Consider the following 22,590-nt stretch of genomic DNA (forward strand, 5'->3'; position numbering starts at 1 on the left):
GGTTCTCCCATCACCCTTTTTTTCCTAATTAGCATTTTATTTTTCCCCAATTATGTATTAAGACAATTTTTAGCATTCATTTTAAAATTTAAATAGATTTTAAATTACAATTTTTTTTCCTCTCTCTCTTTCCTCTCTTCTTAAAATGGTAGGCAACATAGATTATATATCTGTTATCAGATAGACCATATTTCAATATTAGTAATTTATTAAAGAAGAAACAGATTAAAGAGGAAAATGCAGAAAAGAATAAAATAAGTGAAAAGTATGCTTTGATCTGCATTCATATTCCATTAATTCTTTATCTGTATGTGCATAGCATTTTTCTTCATGAATCCTTTGAACTTCTCTTAGATTGTTGGGTTTCTGAAAAGAGTTAAGTCATTCATCATTATACACTATTGGTGATACTTGTACAAGGTTTTTTCTGGTTTTGCTAATTTCATATGCATAAGTTCATACACGTCTTTTCAGATTTTTTTGACATCTGCCTATTCATCCTTTCTTATTGCACAAGAGCATTCCATTACATCCATATAGCACATCTTATTCAACCATTTCCCAATTGATTTCCAATATTTTGATATCACAAAAAGGGCTGATAAACACAAACCCATATTTGCACATGTACGTCCTTTCCCTTTTTTATGATCTCTTTGGGATACAAACATAGTTGTGGTATTTCTGGATCAAACAGTATAAACAATTTGGTTGCCCTCTGGGCATAATTCCAAATTGCTCTCCAGAATATTTGGATCAGTTCACAGTTCTATCAGCAGTGTATTAGTATCCCAGTTTTCTCACATCCTCTCCAACATTTGTCATTTTAATTTTTTAAAAACTATTAGCCAATCTGATAGTTATGAGGTGGTAGAGTTATTTTAATGTATATTTCTCTAATTAAAAGTGACTTAGAGCACTTCTTCATATATATTTGAAGATAGCTTTGATTTTTCTCTTCTGAAAATGGCCTATTCATATCTTCTGACCATTTATCAATTGAGGAATGGCTTATTTTCTTATAAATTCATTTCTCAGTTCTTCACATATGAGGCCTTTTTCAGAGACACTGCCCCTTTTGCTTTCCTTCTAATCTTGGTTGCATTGATTTTGTTTGTACAAAAGCTTTTAAATTTAATACAAAAAATTATCTATTTTATATTTTGTAATACTTTCTATTTCGTGTATGGTCATGAATCTATTACTTAGCTTCTCCTTAAGAATTAGTATGCTATAGCACATGGTGCATATATGTTTAGTATTGATACTATTTCATCATCTATGGTATCTTTCAGCAAGATGTTGTTTCTTTCCTTATATCTTTTAATTGGGTAAATTTTTCCTTTTACTTTGTCTGAGATCAGCATTGCTACCCCTGATTTTTTACTTCAGCTGAAGCATGATAGTTTCTGATGTAGCCCTTACTTTATTATATGTAAATATATAATACTTATATATTACTTACCATTACTTTTATTTATTATTATTAAATAAATACTATTTATTCACAAAGAAATGTCTGTTTCTTTGCTTCAAATTTCTTTCTTATAAATAGCATATTGTAGGATTCTGATTTTTGCTTTTCTCTGCTAGCCACTTCTGTTTTAGGGAAGTTCATCCATTCACATAATTATGATTAATGGGTATTTCCCTCCATCCTCTTGTTTTTCCTCTATCTCCTTTCACCCTTTCCCCCTTTAGCAGGTTTTACTTCCATCCCTCTATCTTCCAATCTGTCCTTCATTTTGTCATTTCAACCACCTTTACTTAATCTTCTCCCCTACTATTTCCCTGTTGGATAAGATAGATTTCAATTGATTATATATATTATTCCCTCTTTGTATGTATACTCCTTTTTGCTGTACTATTAATGGTACAATTTTTAACAATTATAGATATCACCTTCCCATGTTACAATATAAATAATTATGGTCCATTGAATTTCTTATCTTTTCTTTCCCTTTTTCTCCTTTTTAGGTTTCTCTTGGGTCTTGATATTGGAGATTACTTTTTTTGTTTAATTTTGATCTTCTTATTAAAGCTTGAAATCCTTCTATTGAATGACTATTCCTACCCCTCTCCCTTCCCCCACCCAAGTATTAGGCTTAATTTAGCTGGATAGTGTTAGGGGCAATGAGGCATTGCTCTCTCTGATGTTTTTATGCCACAGAGCTTGTATGGCATGTCAGCTGGTAGGGCAGCCTTAGGAGATAAAAAGGGGCTTGGCCTCTGAGTCAGGAAGTTGTGTCTTGCAGGTATTAAAGGAACTGCTAATAGGTTCAAGAGGTGGCAAGGGGTGTGTCCTCTACCTGGAATGAAGCATTCACTCCAGGTGTCTACCTTTCTCCCTTTTGTGGCTCTACCTACATGGTACTGAGTGGGCTGGGCTTGCACTCTCTTGCTCTTGCTTCCTGCTATCCCCACTGAGAGAATGACTGAATAAAAATAGGCTGTTTGCACCTCAAGATTGGCTTGTCTCCCAAACCCAAAGATACCAACATTAGGGATAAAAATTCATTATTTGGAAAAAACTGTTGGGAAAACTGGAAATTAGTATGGCAGAAATTAGATATGGATCCACACTTAACACCATATACCAAGATAAGATCAAAATGGGTCCATGATTTAGGCATAAAGAATGAGATAATAAATAGATTAGAGGAAGAGAGAATAGTCTACCTCTCAGACCTGTGGAGGAGGAAGGAATTTATGACCAGAGGAGAACTAGAGATCATCATTGATCACAAAATAGAAGATTTTGATTACATCAAACTAAAAAGTTTCTGCACAAACAATACTAATGCAAACAAGATTAGAAGGGAAGTAACAAATTGGGAAAATATTTTTAAAAGTAAAGGTTCTGACAAAGGTCTCATTTCCAAAATATATAGAGAACTGACCCTAATTTATAAGAAACCAAACCATTCTCCAATTGATAAATGGTCAAGGATATGAACAGACAATTCTCAGATGATGAAATTGAAACTATATCCACTCATATGAAAGAGTGTTCCAAATCACTACTGATCAGAGAAATGCAAATTAAGACAACTCTGAGATACCACTACACACCTGTCAGATTGGCTAAGATGACAGGAACAAATAATGATGAATGTTGGAGGGGATGTGGGAAAACTGGGACACTAATACATTGTTGGTGGAGTTGTGAAAGAATCCAGCCATTCTGGAGAGCAATTTGGAACTATGCCCAAAAAGTTATCAAACTCTGCATACCCTTTGACCCAGCATTGCTGCTATTGGGCTTATATCCCAAAGAAATACTAAAGAGCGGAAAGGGACCTGTATGTGCCAAAATGTTTGTGGCAGCTCTTTTTGTTGTAGCTAGAAACTGGAAGATGAATGGATGTCCATCAGTTGGAGAATGGTTAGGTAAATTATGGTATATGAAGGTTATGGAATATTATTGCTCTGTAAGAAATGACCAGCAGGAGGAATACAGAGAGGCTTGGAGAGACTTACATCAATTGATGCTGAGTGAAATGAGCAGAACCAGAAGATCACTATACACTTCAACAACAATACTGTATGAGGATGTATTCTGATGGAAGTGGAAATCTTCAACATAAAGAAGATCCAACTCACTTCCAGTTGATCAATGATGGACAGAGGTAGCTACACCCAGAGAAGGAACACTGGGAAATGAATGTAAATTGTTAGCACTACTGTCTGTCTGCCCAGGTTACTTGTACCTTCGGAATCTAATGCTTATTGTGCAACAAGAAAATGGTATTTACACACATGTATTGTATCTAGGTTATATTGTAACACATGTAAAATGTATGGGATTGCCTGTCATCGGGGGGAGGGAGTAGAGGGAGGAGGGGGATAATTTGGAAAAATGAATACAAGGGATAATATTATTTAAAAAATTTAAAAAAAAGATTGGCTTGTCTCCGTGTGTATTTGGGTGGGCTCCAAAGACTGGTGACTATGGCCCTGACAGCCTTGAATAGTGCTCAGACAGTCCATCACAGGATAAGTGGTTCTTGGTTGTAATCCTAGCTCTTTTGCCTTTCAGAATATCAGGTTCCATCACCTCTGATCCTGTAACTTCACAGCTACTAAGTCCTGTGTAAAACTGATTGTAGCTCCCTCATGTTTGCATTGTTTATTTTTAGCCACTAATAGTATTTTTTCTTTGACTTGATAATTCTGAAATTTGACTATAATGTTCCTTGGGGTTTTTATTTTGGGCTCTATTTCCTGAGATGATTAATGGATTTTTCAGTGACTATTTTTTCTTTGATTCCAGGATATCAGGGCATTTTTCCTCAATAGTTTCTTCCAAGATGTTATTCAGATCCTCCTTTTGATTATAGCTTTCAGATAGTCCAATGATTCTGACATTGTATCTCCTGAATCTATTTTCCAGGTCAATTGTTTTTTGAATGTTTTATGTTTTCTCCTATTTTTTTAATTCTTTGGAATTTGTTTGATTTATTCTTGATTTCTCATAGAATCATTTATTTTTATTTGCCCAATTGTAAACTTTTAAGTTATTTTCCTCATTTAACTCCATATTTCCTTTTATTTGGTCAAGTTTCTTTTTCCAAGTTGCTGACTCTTTTTCATAATTCTTCTGATTCACTTAATCTTTTCCCCAATTTTTCTTTTACCCCTTCTATGATTTTTAAGGTCCTTTGTGAGTTCTTCCATGAGTTCTTTCTAAGCATAAGATTACTTTTCATTTTTCTTTGGGGTTTTGACATTATTATTCTCTTTTGAGTTTGTATCTTGATCTTCCCTGTCACCATAATAATTTTCTATAGTCAGATTGTTTTTTGTTACTTTTTTGCTCATCTTTTGGGGCTTTCTTTCTTTTCTTTTTTTAAAAATTTGAGCTGTTACTTGGATACTGTTACTGTTCTTGTTCCAGGTTCTTTAGGACTTGATAATTTATCTGGTGCAGCACTGATGTTGCCCTGAGGCTCACAGGGACCCTTATATCTGTGCTAGGCTAAGAGGATGCCTGGTGCTACTGGAGGCTGTAGAAATCCGGAAGCTTATCTAGTACTGAACTGGGTTCCTAGTGTTAGTATATTGTATAGGCTAGACAGGTGGGGTTTTTCTATGTTTCCCTTGGGGATACATTGAAGTATACAACTTCTAGCCACTGGAGATTGCCTGTTTGCCCAGAACTAGACACATGGGGTTCTTGGATCTGGAGCTTACTCATTCCCCTGACTATGCTAAAGCATATGTGGTAGGGTCCTGGTGTTGGAATTTCCCTGCTCTTTCTCACTGAGGCTCAGGATCTCCCACTGGTTTGCTGAGGTGGGGCTTGCTGGAATGCGTCCTGTTTTGTGGTTCATTTCTTTTTTGCTCAAGTGAGATATACCTTTCTTGGTGATCTTCCAAGTTTTTGAGCTAAAAGATTTTCACCTGTTCCAGGATCTTGCTATTTTATGGTTGGTTTAAAGGTAAATATGGAAGTTATGGCAATATACTATTTATTGTATCATCTTGTCTCCTGAAAGTTCCTCACCCTTTTTCATGATCTTAAATTGATTGAATATGTCTTGTTTGATCATCTCTTTTCTTATTCTAGATGCTGCTCCTATGAATGGGGAAGTTGCTATCAGACTCTATCTCCTGCCTCAGTCCTCGTCTTCTAACTCTGTCTCCAAACAATCACCGCCTACTTTTGGTAATTCTCAATAAGGAGCTAGGTTCCAGACTCTGTTGAGGCTTTACTAGGTTCTCCATGCCCACTCCCTTTCCTTAACATACTTTCAGTTTGACTCTATCATTTCCTTGAACTATTTTCCTATATCCCTTCTCTTTCATAACAAAACTAGGAAAAAACTATTTTTAATTGTTGCATTAACTTTTTTCTTCCCTTCCAAAATATCTTCTAATCTGTCTTCCTGCCTCAGTACCCAAGAGAAATTGATTTCTCCTTTGTTACTGATGATTTCTTAAGGACTAACTCTAATAGTTTTTTTTCAGTTTTCAAACTTCTTGATCTCTCTGCAGTGTCTGATAGTCAACTACTCTCTCTTTCTATATACTCTCTTTTTGCTAGGTTTTCATGATATAAACTCATCTTTGTTTTTGTTCTACCTGACTGATTACTCCTTTTCATTCTCCTTTGCTGGATCTTCATCTATAACTGTTTTGGACTTTCTCCTGGGCTTCTTCTTTTCACTTTCTCTATTATTTCTGTAAACTTGTACACTTTTTAGAGTTTGAGTGGCCACTTTTGCATGTGAAAAGGTTAGGAATTATAAATTTTTTTCTCCCTCTACTTATTCATGAATATGAATGGGACAGATCCAGCTTGTGTGTGTGTGTGTGTGTGTGTGTGTGTGTGTGTGTGTGTGTGTGTGTGTGTATGTGTGTTTTAATTCAGAAACTCCAATCTCAAAGCTTAATTGTGATATCTGTCAGGCTGCTTGTCCCACTGCTCTTGAACTCCTGGCTTGGTTTTCAGGTTCTCTTCTGGTTCTAGGAATAATTTTTTAGCCCATGGGCCCTGTTAGCAGAGGCACTTGCTAAAGTGATACAGCAAGAATAGTTGGTACAAGAACATTTTCTGCTTAAAATTTGGGGTGCACTCTTTCACAAATGCATGTATCATATATGGAAAGATTGGGCTCAAACTTAGACTATAAGAATAATGTGAAAATGTGTAGGTATATCTAGCAAAGAATAATTCACATCTAATACTGCATGGATTGAAAATTCTTTTTCTTCTAAGGCCTCATGCATCTTCCCTTAGAAGCAACATCTCTGATAGATGGCCACTTAGCTAGGTCTTGATTTTAGCCACTCCAAGGGTTTCAATTTTATAGCAGGCACTTTTCTCTACTTCAAAGATTAACACTCCTCAAAACTGCTTCCTCATATAGATCACTGGCCCTCTATATCTGTGCCTGTCCTTTGGCATATATATTTCTGCTTGTTACTAGATATTGTTTCCTATTGATTCAGTAGCCCAGATGAGATGGATGATGGAAAAATAAAAGAGATAAAGCCCCTTTTTGCTTCTCCAAAGGGATCTCCCCCACAAATCGTTCTTGAATCTGACTCTTCAATTGCAGATTGGTTTGATGTTTTTATATATAGTCCCATGGGGCATGAATAATTCAGCCAAAAATAAGATGTTTCCAGCCTGTGGTCAGGTGCTGTCATCCAATGACAAGGCCTTATTACTCTCTGAAGCTGATTAAGGATTTGTTTGTACATTATTATGTCATTCTTTAACACCTTTATTGTTGCTGTTGGTGATACATCATTTGCAATTATATGCTGGGCCCTCTATGTTCTCATTAATTAAGAATGGGAAAAGAAATTCCTTCCTTACAGTGATTATGTTCTGGTTCTTCTCTGACTACATTAATGAAAATGGAGAGGAATTTTCTTCCTTACATAGTTATTAGGCAAATTATCTGTTTATAGATTAGCTTGGAGAAATGAACTTTTGGGAAGTGTATTGGATAGTCATCCTAAGTGTCATTGAAAGAAAAGACCAACAGTTCCAATGGCCTTGTGATGAAGAGAGCCATTTGCATCCAGAAAGAGGACTGTGGGAACTGAGTGTGGATCACAACATATTATTTTCACTCTTTTTTTATTTGCTTACATTTTGTTTTCTTTCTCATTTTTTTCCTTTTTGATCTAATTTTTCTTGTGCATCATGATATTTGAAGAAATTGGTATAGAAGAATTACACATGTTTAACATAAATTACTTGCTATCTAAGGGAAGAGGTGGGGAAAGGGAGGGAAAAAATTTAGAACACAAGGTTTTGTAAGGATGAATGCTGAAAATTATCCATGTATATATTTTGAAAATAAAATGCTTTAATTAAAGAAGGAAAGAAATGGAAAGGAAAGAAGGAAAGAAAGGGAAAGGAAAGAAAGAAAGGCAGGGAAAAGAAAGAAGGAAAGGAAGGGAAAGGAAAGAAGGAAAGAAAAGGAAAGGAAAGAAAAGGCCAAGTTTAAGGGCATTGTTTTGCTAGGCAAACCCTGTTCTTTGCTCCAGAGAGCTTGGCAACTGGACCTGAGAATCTATTGCTTAGAAGTCAGCAGGCCTCAGATCCAAGACTGAAGGAACAGAAGAGGGAAGGTCAGGTTTTTTGTTCTTTTTAGAAGATCATAGCAGTACTTTAGCCAAGATTATTAACTAAAGCTAGAAGATGAAGGCAGTGGAGACTAGAGCAAAACAAAGTTTGAATGTGTTCTTCAAAGAAGCAGGCCATTAAGTTCAGGGAGTATTGATCCCAGCAGAAACACTGCTTAGTAAGGAGTAGAAAGAAGAAAAATTCAAAAGATCCTTTAACATATATTTTTCATGTGTGGACCTTTCTTGTATATCTCTATGCCTGCTCACTCTTTCTTCTAATAATGTATACATTTATGGGAGAGTATGCTCAAAGTTTATGGGGAGAACATTCTATTGAAATTTTTTTACTACATTATTTCATTAAATGCCTTTGTGTCCACTGCCTGAATAAAGAAAAAAGTAAATATATCAATTAGGGTTCATGATTTATCATTTTAATAGATAAAGAAAAAAGTAAATATATCAATTAGGGTTCATGATTTATCATTTGAAAGGCTATGGAACCGCAGAATTCCTTAATTCTGGATTCAAGATAATACTGATCAAATGACTTCCAGATACATATAAGTAGCCCTCGTCTCTCTCCTGATTACTAACTCTATATGTTCAACTTCCTATTGAACATTTCTAACAGGGTATCCCATAGTCATCTCAAACTTAACAGCTCCAAAATGAACTCATTATCTTTCCTCCAAATCTATACCTCTTCCTAACTTCTTGTTTCTATTCAGAATACCACTATCTTGCAAAGTCACCTAAGTCTGCAAACCTAGTCATCCTTGATTTTTCACTCTTCCAGTCCAATCAGTTGCCAATTTTTGTCAATTTTATTCTCACAATATCTCTTCTCTCTCTCTCTCTCTCTCTCTCTCTCTCTCTCTCTCTCTCTCTCTCTCTCTCTCTCTTCTCTCTCTCTCTCTCTTTCTCTCTCTCTCTCTCTCTCTCTCTCTCTCTCTCTCTCTCTCTTTCTCTCTCTCTCTCTTTCTCTCTCTCTCTCTCTCTTTCTCTCTCTCTCTCTCTCTCTCTCTCTCTCTCTCTCTCTCTCTCTCTCTCTCTCTCTCTCTCTCTCTCTCTCTCTCTCTCTCCCCCTGTAGGTACCACCCTATTTCAGCCCCTCTTACCTCTGCTATTTCAGAAGCCTCTTAATTGATCTCTCTGTTTCCAGTCTCTCTTCTGTTCAATCTTTTTCCTACACTCAGATGTCAACATAATCTTCTCAAGCACAAATCTGGTCATATTATTGCTCAAAAACCTTCAATAGCTGCCAGTTGCCTCTAAGACAAAATATAAATGTTTCAGCTTGACATTGAAAGCTTTCTATTACCTAGCTCTGCATCTCTTCTAGATTTATTTAATGTAATTTTCCTTTATACTCTCTGTGTTCTGGTCAATTTGCTTCTTCTCACATTCCCCAATTTAGTACTGGATCTCTTACCTCCCACTTCTGCATGGCTTATATTTTGTACCTGGAATACAAAACCTCACACCCAACTCTTTGAATTGTTAGCTTCCAAGGTTCAGTTCACACATCCCCTCCTAATCTCCCTAGGTCTTTAAGTTCTCTTCCCTTCTCAAATTGTCATGAATGTATTTATCTATTTATTTGTTATATTAGAATTAGAATAAATCTTCTCACTTTTTTCAAGTGCTGGGCATCTCAAAACTAACTTAGGGAAGTGTCCAGGAAGGGGCCTGGAGAACAGAGGTTCTTTTTTGTCAGTTTGGAGAAGCCTGTGGTACCCTTCTCAGAATAGTACTTTTAAATTCGTAAAATAAAATACATAGGATTAAAAAGGAAATGAATTAGAAAAATGGTTGTCAAAATTTTTTTTTAAAGTTTATGGATTCCAGGTTAAGAATTCTTGCCTTCCATGAAGGAAAGGAGAAGAAGAGATGTAAACTCTTTCTTGTTACCTGCAGTTCTCTCTTTATGCTCCGATGGATAGACTACCTGTGTAATAGACTCCCAACTGAGCATAAATGGGAGCCAAAAGTAAGAAATAGTAATGTCCTCTAAATCTTTCCACTATATCATTTGGAAACCCACATGACTTTACTTTTGTGGTCTAAATATCCCTAGCTCAGCACATAGTAGGTGACTAAGACAAGTTTACCGAGGATAAATTTGAACTCCTTGAATAAGGTGACGTAGTAGAGGATAGCAGAGTCAGGACCAAAAAGAATTCTCTCCCCTGTACCTTACATCCACAACTAGATCATAAGCAGGGGTGATCTCTTTTCCTTTGCTTATCTCCCTCACAGTTAAGCAAGAAATAGATTTCTCAGTAAATGTTAGGTGATTTGATGTTACTGTAAACCCCAGAGAGCAAATCACTTCAATTTCAATCTGTCCCAAACTGCTCAAACTTAAATACTATCTCTCATCCTAGTTCTTTAATCATTCAATTAATCAGCAAGTATTTATTTAGTGCCTATTATGTGCTAGGCACTGTGCTACAGATATAATGATAAATATGAAACCGTTTCTACTCTCAAGGAGCTTAAATTCTATCAAAATCTTGTCTTGCCTGTTTTTATCCATAGTGCCACCATTTACCCTGTCTTCCAAGTTTGAAGTAGTGGGATCAATATGGACTCTTCCATTTTCTTCATATCTTATAGTTAATCAGTTACCAGTTCCTCCCGATTTTGTCTCTTCAACATCCCTTAAATCTGTTTTATCCTCTACATTTCCATGACTACAATACAAGTATTCAAGCTCATCACCACCATTTTGAGTGGTTGCAATTGCTTTCTTACAAAACTTCCTGTCTCCACTCTTCCCTTTCTAGTTATGCTATTCTTCTCAAAATCCTTCAAGGACTCATTATTGCTTCCTAGCAACTCCTTTGCCAAGTATTCAATAACCACGTATCACCCTACCATTTCATCTTTATTTCATATTATTCAGTTCCATGGATTCTATGCTCCAACCAAACTGACTCATTCTGCCTCCTTCTTCCTGCCTCTTAAAAAATCATAAAAAGCCATTTCTCTGACTATTTACTCAACTTCCTATGTCTAAAATGACATTTTCCCCTTTCCCCTTCTTTTCCTTTTGGCTTCTAATGCATCCTTGAAAGTTTACCTTTCTTCAGGAAGCCTTCCTTGATGCTTCATGCATATTAACTCTTTTGACCTCACTTCACTCTTTGTTTTTTAACTACATTCATTTTTCATATGTTGTTGTATATATTATAGCTAACTGTGTTTGGTTCTTATCCTCATACCAGCCTGTAGGCTTCTTGAGGGCAGCAACTGTGCCTTATTTAAACTTTGTGTCTCTTCTACTGTCTATCCCAAAACTTACAGTACATAGTAAGTGCTTTTTAAATGGCTATTTATTGTCGAGTCAGCAGCCTAATATGAACAACAGTGAAAAATGAATGTTGATTTTTCTAAAGAGAGATGAGTTTAGGGAAGGCTGTTTCATTTTTGGGTTTCAGTTTCCCTAAGACCCCGCATTGCCCTACCATTCTAAGTTCAGGGATTCCAAGGCTCTTCCAACTCTAGCATATCACGCTTTATCCTCTATAATCCTATTCATGAGATTTAGAGTAAGAAGGAAGCTTAGCGCTTGTCTAGTCCAAACCTATCAGATTGGAAACTGAAGCCCAGTAAGGAAAGATGACTTATTTAAGGACACAAAATAAGTTAGTAGCAGAACCAGGATTTGAACTCAGCCCTGCAATTCTGGGATCAAATGGCTTTTATACTAGCCCTGACATACCATGTTCTATGATTCTAAGGTATTATATTTCTAGGAAAAAGAAAACCCCTAAGTGCAGAAAAATCCTCCATTTGTTCATTTGCCCAGCAAAGCACCATACGGCCACAGAGCTCTGGCTTGGAGACAACAAGGCTTGGTGGGTGGGTGGGCAAGAGGGGCCAGGTTGCCGCCTCCCTCTGGTTTCCATGCAAAGGGAATGCACGCCAGGGCCCTGCCAGCCATGGGCGGCTCCCTGAGCAAACTGTCTCTTTAGCATCCCTCCTAGCCGGCCCTGTGGTTTCCTTCCCTGCAGAAGGGGCCAGGCTGCAATGGAACTCAGCATTTTTCCCTTCAGTTTTGGCTAGTGGTAGTCTGCCCTCAGAGGCTCCTGTGGGGGTGGGAGATGAATTTAAAAAGCTGTCTTTGGCCAGGTCTGAGTGATAGGCCTGGATGAGCCCAGGAAAGAATATATTCTACTGAACGATATAGCTTCTGGCCTTGTGTTTCCTAAGCTCCTTAAGCATAAGTATGTTTCTCTTTCCTGTTTTTTATCTTTTCCCAGTTGCCTCTGAAGCCTGTGTCTGGAGGAATGAACATAACATAGATTTGCAAATCACAGGATCGAAAGATTTCTAAGACCATGGAGTCCATCCCATACCTTAAAAAGAATCCTCTCTACAACAATTTCTACAAGTAGTAACCCTGCCTTTGCTTAAATATGTATAGTAGAGGAGAATTCATTACCTCCAAGGCAGCTGGTTCCATTTTTGGATAATTCTAGTTGTCAGGAATATTTTCTGTAAGTCTGCTGATTTTTATTTCTATCTATTATTCCTATAATTCTTTCCTCTGGAAGCAAGTAAAAAAGAAAGAGGAAACTATGGTGTGCCTTTTCTTCAGTCCAAGTTCACCAATCCAGCCTACAATCAAGTGACCAGAGCAGGGACTATGGATCAGTAATGGGCAATGATGGGCAGACTCAGTGTTCAGGGTTCCAAGCTAGGCTAGCAGAGTAGGGATGTCCAGAGATGGTCTTGGTCCCAGACTTGGACCCAGTCAGTAGTGTAGTGTCTCCTAGAGGGGACTAAAGCATGCACTTGGCTCCTAACAGCCTTAGCTGGTCCAGGGATGCCAAGCTGGCTAAAGTATCTAACTGGAAGAATGAGTAAACAAACCAGATAAAGAGTCATTATGATGTCTGGGATGCAGAGATAAGGGAGAAGGGGAATAGAAGCTGTTTGCATAAAACATGGAGCACCATGGTTTTGTACATTCCTCTTCATGTAAGGAAAGGACAGGAAGGAGAGAAAAAATGTATATAATATTGTTATATAAAATTAAAATGTATAAAATTAAATGTAATAATACATGAAAATACAAAGGGCACATAAAATTATATGGGTTTTTTTTGCACAAAACAAACAAATTAATGTATTTAAGATGAGAAGAGAAATAGTTAACAGGAAAAAAAAATCTTTGCAGCAAGTTTTTTTTTTTTTTTTTTTAATAAAGATCTCATTTCCAAGATACCTAAGGAACTGATTAAAAAAATAAGAGTCATTCCCTAATTGATAAGTGGTACAAGTATATGAATAGACTTCTTAAGAACTATAGATATATGACAAAAATGATTAAAATTATAATAGAGAGTTTTGTTTTATTTTGTTTTAGAAATTAGATCTCCTTATTTCACTGAGCCTAGCTGAGCAGTGGCCACTCATGAGTCCAATCCCACTACTGATTGGCATGAGAATCCTGACCTGCTCTGCTTCTAACCTGAGTTGGTTTGCTCCTAGGCAGTCTGATGCCCCCCCCAACTCCCAATATCTTACCACATCTGATCATCTCAGCCCATTGAAGTCAAACAATGTATTAGCCTCAGCTTTTCTTATTGCAGGAATTACAGACATACATGATCATGCCTGGAGAGTAATGAAAATCAAAGCAATTCTGAGATTGAGTCTCTTCCCCATTAGGTTAGGAAACTTGACAAAAAGGGAAAATGAAAATGTTGAAGGAACTGCAGAAAAAAAGATATACTGAAGAACTATTGGTAGATCTGTGAAATCTGAGCCATTCTGTAAAGCTATTTGTAACTATAGCCCTAAAGTTATTAAATTGTGCATACCTTTTGACCAACAACTACTGTTATGTCTATACTCTAAAGAGATCAAAGAAAGAAGAAAAGATTACTAAAATATTTACAGCAACTTTTTATAGTAGCAAGGAATAGGAAATTAAGCAAGGTACCCTATAAATTGGAGAATGGCTGAAAAATTATGGTATATGAATGTAATGCATTACTATTGTGCTATAAGAAATGAAGAAAGACTTTTAGAGAAATCTGGAAAAATGAATGGACTGAAGTAAAGTGAAAAGAACCAGGAGAATAACTAAAATAATATAACGTCAACATTGTAAAAGCTAACAATATTTAAACACTCTTATTATTGTTGGGCTTTTTTGGAGGAAATTGGGGTTAAATGACTTGCCCAGGGTCACATAGTCAGTGTCTGAGGCAGGATTTAAACTCAGGGCCTCCTGATTTCATGACCAGTATTTTTTCCACTGCACCAATTAGCTGCCCAAATTCAGTTTTTAAAAGAATTGGAGTGGAGTAGAGGAAAAAAATAAATGCTTGATAATTTAAAAAATTAAATTAAGTTAAAAAAATATTTGTGCTTATTTTGATTTTGATAATTTGTTGATTCTCTATTTAAAAAAAAAATTACATACTCACTTCATTAACCCTACTTTTCTATCCTATTGATATATGTTTTCAGACATATAATTTTTTTCTCAATAAAGATTGTTTTAATTCAATCCCAAAATTTTGGTATGGCATCCTTTCACATATTTGGTTATTATTTCTTTCACTTGTTCTTTGGCCCAGTCATTATTCAGGATATCATTATTAAATTTTCATTTAAGTATGTATTTTTTCATGAATTTGCCATATTAGTTTTATTATTTATGTTTTATAAAGTATGTTTAATATTTTGACTTTTTACATTATTTACAATTCATATATTTTCTAGCACATATTTTTTGAAGTTAGCATGGGATGCTGAGGAAAAATATTTACTTTTTAATATTCTGATTCTTTTAAATTTAGCTTCAATAATCTATTAAGTTCTTTTTTTTTCCTTTTTGTTTATCTTTCTATCAGATTTTATTTAGCTCTGGGATAGATAGAAAGATAGATATGTAGAAACAGGTTGATAAGCTAGATAGAGCATTAATTATTAATTAATTGGTTACATACTATATTCCAGACAGGGCAGCTAGGTGGCACAGTGGATTTGCTCTTTAATATTCTGATTCAGAATATGTCATATCTTTTAAATCTAACTTCAATAACCAGTTCAGTTCTTTATTTTTCTTTTTGCTCATTTTTCTCTCAGATTTATTTAGCTCTGGGATAGTTAGATAGCAAGATAGATATATAGAAATAGTTTAATGCAATAACAAGCTAGATAGAGCATTAATTAGTAATTGATTAATTGATTATTTACTGTATTCCAGACAGGGCCCTGATTTATCCATCCTATACAGCATCCATTGTATTTACTTAAATTGTTAACATAACTTTAGTGATTTTTTTATTTACATGATCTCCCCTCTTGACTCTTCCTTTCCTTTACCCAGAAAAATTCATAGTTCAAAAATTCTTCCCTTCCCCCATATCTTTAAGAAGCATACTTTGTGTGGTACCTTTGCTGAACTTTCATTTACTTTTTAATCCTTATTTTTTTCACATTCTAATCTATTGTGAATTTTTCTCCCAAGTATTATTATTCTTTATTTTCTCTACAATACTTCTTGCAGACCAAATTTGAACTCCTTTTCTCATATTTTCACATTATTGCATTGCATTTATTGATCTTATTTTATCCTCCCACACCCTCATGTACATAAAGATGTAACCTAAGTCCAAATGCCACTGGAATAGGACTGTCTATTCATCAAGGAATAATAATACCCTGAGTATCCATGAGAAACCTATGTAGGGGTCAAGGAGGAGTTGGTAAAACTGTTCCTCAATTTTCTTGTAGTCTGAGTTTTTTCAGAGTGGCTCTTTGGTTGTTTCTGACTACCATATAATACCAGGTCCACAATAAATATATGACATAATAGGAAATCAAAAAAGCCAATAGCAAAGCCAATAGCAAAACCCAGAAATCAAAGAAAGTATAAGTGGGAGAGTGCATTCTAGACAAGACAGTTTTTCCTTCCTTTATAAGAGAAATTCCAGCTTAACCAAGAAAGAGTCTTAATTATCAACCAAGGAGAAGTACCTTGAAATCTGGGATAGCAATTTGGCGATAAGGACATGATTGACATTACCAGCTCTTCTCATGCCAGCTTCTTCCCAGAATCTTTTTTTTTAGTAATCTGAAGAGGGATTGGCATTGCCCAGCTTCTCAGACAAAGTTGGAAGCTTTTGCTTGAATATCTTCAGTGACAGGGAACTCCCTATCTGAAGAAGCTGCATTCCATTTTTAGACAACTGATATTTAAGAAGTTCTTCGGTCTTTGGAACAGAAATATATATATGCCACCTAGCTGCCCTATTTGATTGGTCGAGTTTCTTGATTTTCTGAAATTGTATATCTATATCTATATCTATATCTATATCTATATCTATATCTATATCTATATCTATATCTATATGTTTGGCCTGTACCTATGATTTCAGTTTCTTGATATTCTGAAATCAAGAAACTTGACCAACCAAAGCTTAAAATTATAGGGCAGTTAGGTGACACAAGTGCTGTACCTGAAGTCAATAAGACCTGTATTCAAATGTGACCTCAGCTACTTATTATCTATGTGACCCTGGCCAAGTTATTTAATCCTGTTTATCTCAGTTTCCTGAAGAAGGAAATCTTTGCCAAGAAAACCTCAAATGATATCATGAAGAGTTGGGGAAACAACTAAAAGCTGCAAAATAGAGTCTTTAAAAAATTGCCTGAAGGCACTGGGAAATTTAGTAATTAGATCAGGATCTCACAGCCAGTATGTCAGTCCAGGTCTTCTGACTCTTAGCTAAGCTCTATAGTTACTTCATCACTCTATCTCTCCTAAAAAATATTTTAAAAAAGAAAAAGAAACTATTTAATAAAAACCTACCAACATATTTACAATGCCTAGCAGTGTATATAATATCCCACACTTTTGCAATGTAGTCGTTCAGTTTTGCAATGAAAGGAGTTGCATTTTTTTTTTCAGCTCTTCACCAGGCTGGCTCATTAAAATTACACTACATTTATTTTCATTTAATTGTTCTTTCTATTTCCATTCCTATACTGGTTATATAAATTGTTTTCATGGTTGTGTGCTGATTCTGTATCAATTCATTTGTCTCCCAAATTTTGATGATTTGTCATATTTCTGAAGGTCTCTATTTGACAATGAAGTAATTGAGACTCAGGGGAAAGTGATTTGTCTAAGAATGGAACTATATATGCTTTCACTGGCATCTCTGATGTCATTAAAATCTTATGCTTGTCCTTATAATTAGTGCTCAAGATAGGCTAGTGGTATAATGACTTGGAGTCAAGAAGACCTGAGTTCAGAATTCCTCATCCCCTGCCTCTCAAGGATGTTGTAAAGATCAAATGAACTAATAATTGTAAAGTGCGTAGCAGAAATGCCTGGCACGTTATAAGCACTATATAAATGTTAGCTATTATTATTATTAATCATGCCTTTGCCTCTTTCTTCTTCCTAGATCATTCTTCTCCTTTGGAACTCCTTTCCTTTCCAAATTCCTTCCCTCTCCTTTTACTTTCTCCCTGTTCCTCTTTCTCTTCTTTTGGATTCTCCCTCCATGTCTGAGCTTCACTTTCTTTCTTTTTTTTCTTTTTGAGTGTAAATCATTTATTTTAAAATATTTTTATAATAGCCTTTTTTTTTCAAATACATGCAAATAACTTTGCAAAACCTTGTGTTCCAAGTTTTTCTCCCTCCTGAACCCTGACCCCTTCCCTAGATAACAAGTAATGTGATATAGGTTAAGCATATCAAATTCTTCTAAACATATTTCCATATTCATTTTGTTGCACAAGAAAAATCACCTCAAAAGGGAAAGAAAACATGAGAAAGAAAAAACCCCAAGCAAACAAACAACAACAAAAAAGCTGAAAATAGTATACAGTCTCCATAGTTCTCTCTGAATGAGGCTGGCTCTTTCCATCACAATTCTATTGGAATTGCCTTGAACTACCTCATTGTTGAAAAGAGAGAAGTCCCTCACAGTTAATCATCATGCAATCTTCTTGTTACTGTGCACAATGTTCTCTTGGTTCTGCTCACTTCACTTAGCATCAGTTCATATAAATCTTTCAAGGCTTTTCTGAAATCAGCCTGCTCATCATTTCTTACAGAACAATAATATTCCATAACTTATTAAACCATTCTCCCATTGAGGGACATCCACTCAATTTCTAATTTCTTGCCAAATTTTTGCACATGTGGATTCTTTTCCCTTTTTTATGATCTCTTTGGGATACAGACTCAGTAATTACACTGCTGGATCAAAGGGTATACAAAGTTTTATAGCCCTTTGGGCATAGTTCCAAATTCTGAACTTCATTTTCTGATTAATGAAGCCGTAAATAATAGTCTCATGTCCCTCACTGAACTCTTATAAGGAATAAAAGACATGAGAGATATCAAAGTACTTTGGAAAGATTTTACAAAGGTAAGAAAGTAATTCTATGGATTTATAGTTACTAGTTTCTTCTGACCTGCTCCCTTATCCTTGCCCCTCATCCCCTTGGCAAAAACTTGTAATTTTTTTTTCTACATGAACAGCTATGTGGTATAGTAGAGTGCTAGACCTGAAATCAGGAAGACTCATTTTCCTGATTTCAACTTCTGTCCTCAAACATTTATTATCTGTGTGACACTGGGCAAGTTACTTTACCTTATTTCCCTTGATTTCCTGATCTGTAAAGTGAGCTGAAGAAAGAAATGACAAATCACTCAAGTATCTTTGCCAAAAAAAAAACCAAATAAAGAGTCAGACATGACTAAAACAATGGAACAATCCTTCCATTATTTTGAAAATGTTTTCTTCTTTGAGGAATTTTGAAAATCAGTTCCTGAATACCTTTTTAATTATGGTACCATCAGCATGAACTTCATTTGTATACTTTAGCTTAAGTACAGTGACTTTTTTGGACTTAATCTCCTTAACTGTCATGTCCATTGCCTCATTTAGCACAGTTGGTTACATAGGTGTTAGAATTCAAATGGTTTTACTCCATTGACCCTGAAACTCTGGTGATTCTGTTCTGTTTTACATCTGTTTGTTATCTGTCCTGTTAAATTCTTCCACAAATTTACTTTGGATAAGCTGGCTTTATGGGTCTTCTGACAACTCTCCTAAAAACCTGCTTTCCTTTCTGCTGTTCTTTAGTGTTTTCTGAGGTGATCTTGCCCATAATCTTTCTTTATATTGTTCTGTAACATTTTTTGAATGAGCTGGCACTCTAAGCCACTGTTGACTTTGGCTGCCATGTCTTTGCTTGGCAAAGAGATTAAGTGTCTGTTGGCTAAGTCTGTTTCTGATTTCTTTTGGCTTCCTTGCAGTGGTGTCTATTTTATTATTATTATTATTATTATTATTATTATTATTATTATTTTATTATTATTATTAGATAGACTTCTATTAAAAATGGCAGGATTCAGAATTTTAACTTTTATCCATTTCTCCTCCCCCCAAACTCAATTCATTTAAATAGGTCATGTTAGAGCTATTATAATTTCAATCTTCCCCCCCCCCCCCATATTTTTCCTTTCTTATAATTTGGGGTTAATTTGAACATTGTTAGTAATTGTTAGTTGAACCAGTTAGTAATCAGACAGTTGATTCTGAAATGGCTCCCATGTCAGTAACCAGTTGTTCTCTGTTTGTCACAGATTCATAGAATCTGAGAGTTGTTGGAAAGGACCCCAGAGTTCCAAGCAGGAGTGAACTTAAGCCAGCTTGAACTGGCTCTTTAGAGCTGATTAGTAAATTTTCAATGAGTATGTCAGAAATTGGCAAATGCTACAAATCAGGACTTGATTTATTTGTTGATTGTCTGGACTTAAGAAAGCAGTGGAGAAAATGTTAAAATTGCAGATTAAACTTTAAAATGTGCCATGTGTATATTTTCTTCCCTTGAGAGCTGATTGTTAAACACTTATCCAAGAACTGCTTGGTGCAATTCACCTGAACAAGAATTCTACCTACAAACTCTCCAATGAATGGCAAGCCAGCTTTTATTTGTAATTGGGATAGTACCTGGTACCTAGACCTCCACCATATCCCAAGGATATCTAATTATATCTCAGGAGAGAGCAAGTATAAATATCCAAAGAATCAGAAACCAAGCTGTGAAAAAATCAAGAATGGCTGACCTGAACCCCTTTTTTCAAATGGAAATTCCAGTAATACACCAGGCTGAGGAAAGGGATAAAGGTTTTTTTTTTTTTTTTTTTTTTTTTTTTTTTTTTGGAAGCTTTTAAATTTTTTTCTTTGCAACTTTCACTTCTTTCTTTCTGCCACCTGGGACCAGACAGAACAAATCAAATCTCTCTTCGATCTGACATACTTTGAAGTATCTGAAATCCTCACCCCCTTCAGGTGACACTCATAAGATATGGACTCCATGCCAAGGGAATGCTATCCAAAAAAAAAAAAAAAAAAAAAAGGAACCCTGAGCCTCCAGTGGACAAACGAACCACCTTTACTGTTTCAAAAGTGAAAGTGAGATAAAAGGTGGGATTTGGCACTTGTTCCTCCCCTTCTTTCCCTTTCTTCACTCATCCCTTTCCATTTTTCTCTTCTTTCCCTTTCTTTTCTTTTCCTTTCCACTGGGTGGCACCATAGTGCATAAAGTGCTATACCTGGAGTCAGGAAGACTCACCTTCCTGAGTTCAAATCCTAGGCAAATCACTCAGCCTTGTTTGTCTCAGTTTACTCATTTGTAAAAAGAACTGGAGAAGGAAATGCCAAATCATTCCAGTATCTTTACTAAGGAAACTTCAAATGGGGTCACAGAAACATGATTGAAACAATTGAAAAACCACCCTTCCTTTCTCTCTTTACTGCATTAATGGATGATCATGCTATATTTTCTTACACTATTGGAAGATCATAGATTTAGAGCTGGAAGGGATCTTAAAAGGGTTGAAATGAAATGACTTGCTCAGAACTCTGGGATAATAAGTGTGTGAGGCAGGACTCAGATTTATTTTAACTCCAATCCCAGCACTCTACTTTGCCACCTAGCTGCCCTATCTGCCACACATTTTTTTTTTCTTGGTCTCAGTACCTGGGATGTTGGCAATTTAGGAAAGAGAAAGAAGAATGCTTCTGAGGATTGCCATACTCTTCCTCTCTTCACTCACCTATAAAACATCAGGGCTGCACAGAATGCACACTCTTTACAGGATAGAGTCATGGGAACTAAGGAAAGGATTTAAGATTTTGTACATGGGGCACATAGATTGGCCTTTGACTTTTTGCCTTTTTTCTGTTTGCCCTTAAAACTGAAAATTTTCCAGGGCTGGTGGTGGGAACTGGCCAGTGGTGGTCAATGACTGTGGGGATTCCTTTGGTTTGAACTGGGTGGACAGTGGGGAAGTTACAGATAGACTGGAAACAGAAGCAAGGATAGGTGTGAAGCTGCAGTACAAAGTCTGGAGAGCAGTTCAGAGACTAGCCTACAAAGGTGAGTTCAGACCTGTGGCTAAGACTGGAAACTTATCAAAAACCTCTTTTGCTGGGGAGAAGGCTAAGAAAGAGATCGATTTCCTGGTACTCTCCCAGTGGGAGAATTACTCCTATAGTCTACACTGTGGACACATTTCTGGAATTACTGCAGCCTTTTAGGAAGGATCATATGCCATATCTCTAATCTTTTTTCTTGGCTCCACTTCTGACCAACCAATCCTAGACATCTCTTCCCCAGCTGCTTCCTCACCCTGGAGGTGCCTTTATCCCTTTCCTTGAATTGGTGTGTTCCTGTCTGGAACTTCCATTTGAAAAAAAGGGTCCAGGTCAGCCATTTTTGCTTTTTTCACAGCTTGGTTTCTGACTCTCTGGATATTTACACTTTCTCTCTCCTGTTACAGCTTCCTTTTATGAGTTATCTTTATCCATTACAATGTTTGTTTTTTTGTTTTTTTGCCTGTATTTGCACTCAGTTCATTGTAACTAATATATATACATACATACATATATATATGTGTATATATATATATATATATATATATATATATATATATATATATATATACACACACACATATGTGTGTGTGTGTGTGTGTGTGTGTGTGTGTGTGTGTGTAGTAAGTGCTAATAAGCAGTGGATATGGATTGGGATGTGAATGTGGATGTGGAGTGTGGATGAGTAGGCCTGAGTTCAAATTGAGCCTCAGGCATTTACTAGCTGTTTACTGTATGCATAACCCTTATTTAACTTCGGTCTATCTCAGTTTCCCCTACTGTAAATGGGAATGATATCTACTCCTAGGACTGTTATAAGGATCAAATGAGATAAAATCTATAAAGATGGATCAAGAGCTATACATATATTAGCTATCATTATTAATAAAAAAATGCTTTATCTATTAATTGTTGTTGTCCCTTGTTCTAGAAGAGGACCATGACATCAGGAAAGAAATAATAACTTGCAAGTGAATGAGATTAAAGTGAGGGAAGGCTGTGCACAGTCACCAGTCTCACTTTCTTCTCCAGAGCCATCTGGGACCAGTAGCAAGATATAGATCTGAAT

The 22,590-nt window shown here is 35.9% G+C and overlaps 1 long non-coding RNA gene across 1 annotated transcript in view; it reads left to right on the forward strand.

The window, feature by feature from the left end:
* The window catches only part of LOC141553524 (uncharacterized), a 94,519-nt gene extending 81,981 nt beyond the window's left edge, over nt 1–12,538 (forward strand). Inside the window, exon 3 of the long non-coding RNA XR_012485493.1 lies at nt 12,360–12,538. This is a non-coding gene — a long non-coding RNA (uncharacterized LOC141553524). The remainder of the gene's footprint in view (nt 1–12,359) is intronic.
* The last annotated feature ends 10,052 nt before the right edge of the window (nt 12,539–22,590 follow it).

Source organism: Sminthopsis crassicaudata, chromosome 2 (assembly GCF_048593235.1).
Source record: "Sminthopsis crassicaudata isolate SCR6 chromosome 2, ASM4859323v1, whole genome shotgun sequence".
Lineage (NCBI taxonomy): Eukaryota > Metazoa > Chordata > Mammalia > Dasyuromorphia > Dasyuridae > Sminthopsis > Sminthopsis crassicaudata.